Source organism: Tribolium castaneum, chromosome 1, assembly GCF_031307605.1.
Source record: "Tribolium castaneum strain GA2 chromosome 1, icTriCast1.1, whole genome shotgun sequence".
NCBI classification, from domain to species: domain Eukaryota; kingdom Metazoa; phylum Arthropoda; class Insecta; order Coleoptera; family Tenebrionidae; genus Tribolium; species Tribolium castaneum.
In genome coordinates, this window is record NC_087394.1 from 34,164,861 (window position 1) to 34,169,882 (window position 5,022).

Genomic DNA, 5,022 nt, shown 5'->3' on the forward strand with positions numbered 1-5,022 from the left:
ATTTGAAGACACAGTAAGCGTACCCAAGGACAAAACACGTCACTGGAAACGAAGCAATAGCTGTAATTCAAGCTTTTGAAGAGAATCCAATCAGCAGTGTACCAGACATTTCTAAAGTCCTGAATGTTCAAGTGTCTAGAATTTTTCAGTAGTTGTTCAGTCTTTTAGTCCTTTTTGAAAGAATTAAAGCATCCAGTGCCAAAAGTAAGTTAAAAATTTTGTTTCTTAACTTTGTATGGGTGAGAGAGAATTGTGAAATGTCCCTTGCGTGACAGTTACGTTTCTGCGAGTAGGAGTGACCAAAATTCAAAGGTAGTGCTCATTTGTCTCATAGAGATCTACGCATTTGCATCTGTACCCACGTTTAACAGTTTGTTTCTCATTTTTCTCGCGAAACAGACGTCTTCCACGAACGAGTTTTTTCTGACAACATTTTTCACTGACGATAAATTTTTTAATACAAGTCTTAAAAGGCTTAACATTTTTAAAAGGCATATAAAATTACGTTTTTAAGACTTGAGTTGTTGCATTAATTGGATTTTAATCTTTATCTTCTAAACTATTTGCCTTTTAAATTTCATAGCAATCCGTTGACAAATATCTGAGATATCTGGCTCGAAAGTCTTAGCTGAGACACCCTATTTTTATGTAAACGTGGGTTGCATTTTGCGTCATTTTTGCCTTGCAATTGCTTTAGAAACAACTGGAATGGTCTCAACTAAATCAGATTGCGCAGAAATGGGCACAGTTTCGTTAGAAATAATAAATCAGCGTAGGTGCACACAATGGTACATAACATGCAAATACGAAGATGTGAATTGTTCATTAACTCCAAAGACGTGTGTATTACGATTAGTATTTAGAAATAATTGCCATTAATTAAAGTTCTTTGTAGCTGACTTGCTTACATAATTTTATTTTATGTAAACTTGCTCATTGTTGAAAACAAAGAATTACTGTTGAAAATGACCCACACTTCCGTATTATTACAGTGTTTGAAATTAATACCTATGGTGAGAACACTGCTACAACAAAATTGTCAATTAGCCAGGAGGTAGTTTATAGTTATGATCGAATATCTCACGGTAATAATAAGCTGTTAGCATCATTGTTAAGAAATGAAGACATCTGACTGACGCTACTTGTTACACGTTACAAATTTATTCGAAAAATTACACAAATTGCCCGAAATGATTTACGATTTTAAATTACAAGAGAGATCACGAGCGTAAAGTTCGTTGTCTTGAAATGTGCAAAATTGTTAAGGCAAGGTTATAGCTTTTGGATCAAACTTTTGTTACTCAACCAGTGCAAAATGGGGCCTTAATCCGCCATAATTTACCATAAATGACACGCCACTTGAATCAATTCAAACAGTAATTAATTTGTTGAACAATGAACTTTTTAACCGAAGTTAAAATCGAGATTGAATTACGTTTAGAGCAGCAGGTCAAGTGGCAGAGCCAAGCCTAAAATATGCAACATTTATGGCTACCAGAAGTACCAACACGACACTGAATTTAATTTTATCTCATGGATTGACAATAAATCACGCAATAAATTTAACATCATTATTTGCAAATGAATTTGTCAATCGTTCAGGAAGAAATTGTCAGTTGAGTTAATTGAATAAATTTCAATATAATGAATGTTGCAAGGTGTTTGTTAGATATTAACTATAACAAAATGAATCACAGTTGGTGCAAGCGCCCATTAAAAGCCAACAAATATAGAAGAACAAATTCCTGTTGTAAAAATCTGATACCATCAGTGCCAAATGTGGTATGTTCACGGATGCAGTTTTCATCATTGCCATTAGTCACTCATGTTGTTGCACTTTAACACAATAAAGTGCCGACACGTTATAAATATGTGCATATAAATAACATAACTTGGGTGGCAAGAAATTGCTAGTAGTTAGAAACATATCTGATTGCATAATTTAACTATATTTTATGCAAAAATGTTAATTATTTTAACGATAAATTTTGCTCTAATTAAACTCAGATTAAATTTATTGGCTTATTATATCTAGATGAGGTGCGTTCATCTTAGAGTTAATAAAATTAAAGTCAAGTTTAACGTGCCATTACGGTGTTTTATTACTTGGGACAGGGACAACCAGAGGGGAAGTTTATTATAATTATTGATGAATGATGTACTAGGTGGGGCAACCTAAGAAAATCGAAATTTCTAATTAAATAAAAAATATTGCATTTTACACGCCTGACTGTACGTTCAAAAGGTATCTCCCTTAATTTTTTGGTAATTTTTCACTTACAGATAAAAAAATAATTAAAAAAAGTAATTTTCGACCAAAAATTCAAATTCTTAATTTTATACTAAACCACACGTATTCACTTCAGATAATTGTTTACGAAATTAGCGTAGAAAAATACCAATCAGATTTTGAATTAAACGCACTTTTACATTTTAACTTTAAAAATTATTTTTATTTATGAGCTGCTACTTGTGGCGTCGTAAATTTAGGTGACAATGTCAACTGTAATTGGGGTAAGATTGTAAAAGATTTCATTGGGATATTTCAATGCAGGCATCAATTTTCTTACAAGACTGTAAATAAGGGGCTTCAAAAAGGTCGGCTACTGGTAACTGATTCCTTTGTTGGCAAGTTATACCATCTTCTAATAAATCACGCGTCTAGTTTGCGTCTAAATAAAAAAGACCGATTATTTCACCAACCAAGTAAAAATTTATAATTCTGATACCAGCGTTCGATGGGCTAGCAGGTAAGGATTCATTTGGTCTAAAAACTTTGTAGTCAAACTAACAGTTAGAGCCCAAAAACTCACAAAACTAGTACGACTTTATTTATTAACAAAAAAATTTAATAAAAATCTAGAATGATCTTTAGCAATGTACAGGCTGGTGTGTAAAATTTCAGGATTTTTATTTCATTAGAAGTCGCGATACAAAAGCTATTTATTAATTTTTTTTAATATCTCAATACTGAATCCTAGATTATAAACACTATTTTGCCCATAGCAACGTGTTTTAAATTAAAATGTTCCAACAAAAAAAATTGAACAACACTCATACGACCCTACGCTTTCGTATGACTATTTATACTAATTGGCGAGAGAATTTTATTTTGTTAATAAAATTTTAATGTAGTTTTCGCTGTCTAGGAGCGCAACCGTTCCAATTAACAACCAGGTAAATATTATTGCATTTATGGAGCTGATCCAATCTGTTTTTCTGGTTTCACAAAGATCGATAATGAGTGAAGCAATGTGATTTGTAAGTTGAATAAATTAATAGGAAGGTACGGTTAATATGTAATGTAAGATTGCCTCAAATGAAAGTCATCTTCGTAGTTTGGAGCTTATAAACAATTATGGCTTGAGCAATGCCGTACTAAGGGCAAATTAAATAATCACATTGTAGTAATTAGTGATTTTTAGTGGCATTATTTATTGCTCCAATTACAACAGAGCATCCTTGGGTGGTAAATTTCTTTAAGCGGTCGTGATGAGACTTTCATTGCTGCAAATATGGAGTGTAAAAAGTCCGTTTCATTTCTCCCGTGTTTGCATGCCCGGATCATAAGACGCAACAACACGACCTAGATGTTTTCAGGAATAATTCACATTTTACGATTTATTTAATGAAGCTGTACCTTGATCTGCTTATGAAACTGTTGCAATTTATCATGAAATCTCTTTTCTTGTGCCAAAGGTGTGAAGGCTCAGATCCATCCTAACGAAGGTAAAAACCATTTAAAACATTTGTTGGTAATGAGGTTTCACTCAGCGAAAATAAGCCGACTTAATTAAGTGCGTTTGTGTTTAGGCGAGACCTGTAATTGCCAATTGGCCAATTTCCCGATACACTTCACACAAGTGAATAACAATGACATCTCCGAACGTCTGTCATGTCTTTCCTAATCGCGCTTCGCCTTGGAATGTCTTCAGGATGCGAGAACGTTGCACTGATTTCTCCCAATTGTCCTTGCCATCAAAGTCCATCAAAACAGCATTTTTCTCGCGGCATTTCCGTCCAACTAATTGCCACAAACTCACAAATGTATGTAATGGAACAATCGTGACTAAAATCAGTGTCGACGTTTGTCGCAACCGTTTGATTTTATTAACTTATCATTTACAAATTACTACAAATACTTGGTTCACGTTTTTTGCCTTGATCTTTGCTTTAATCTGCTATGTGTATCAGACAAATGTCACATTGAAATGTGTGTAAAGTATGTGCTTGTCCTCAATTCTTACGTGTGCAACAATGGAATGGTGATAATAGTGGGGCCCACCCACAAATATTCATTCCCCTTTGATCTTTCGAATAATTGGGGAAGTCGCCAATGACAGTGACGGAAATAAGTCACTTGTTCTTTAATACAACTGTCTCAGCTAAGACTTTCGAGTTTAGCTTAATATCTCCGTTATTTGTTAACGGATTGTTATGAAATTTTAAAACACATTTCTTTTATATAAAATTAAGCCAAATTACTGTTGGATTATTAAACCCCGAAAAATAAATGGCCACACAAGAAATTAACCAAATCGCTCGGCTGATCCAAGAAAAAAATTAAATTTTGTTGTTAAAAACTTAATCCAAATTTTGATAGTAATTTGGGCAGTTACCTTTTGAAACAATTAGTGAAGCATTTCTATGCGGCATTTTGTGTACCACTGAAAAAAACTGTCAAAAGTCTGCGCGCTGTCAGAAAAGTAGAATTGTTTTAATTTGGCGAAATTACTTTAAAAACCATCAACAGTGAAATTTCTGTGTTGTTGAAAAAGGAATCAATATTCGCCTATGGAAAGTGTTGGACTTTTTGTGAAATGTTATTTATGAAATTTAAAGTTCAAAGAATCGTCAATAATTTGAAGACACAGGAAGCGTACCTAAGGACAAAACACGTCACTGGAAACGAAGCAATAGCTGTAATTCAAGCTTTTGATGAGAATCCAATCAGCAGTGTACCAAACATTTCCAAAGTCCTGAATGTTCAAGTGTCTAGAATTTTTCAGTAGTTGTTCAGTC

At 33.6% G+C, this 5,022-nt stretch overlaps 1 long non-coding RNA gene across 1 annotated transcript; it reads right to left on the bottom strand.

Moving 5' to 3' along the window:
* Positions 1-3,408: 3,408 nt before the first annotated feature.
* On the bottom strand, positions 3,409-4,363 carry LOC107397464 (uncharacterized). The gene is made up of 2 exons (XR_001574541.2): positions 3,641-4,363; positions 3,409-3,586 (listed from the first exon to the last, which is right to left on the bottom strand). It is a non-coding gene; the product is annotated as an uncharacterized LOC107397464 (long non-coding RNA).
* Between the last annotated feature and the right edge of the window lie 659 nt (positions 4,364-5,022).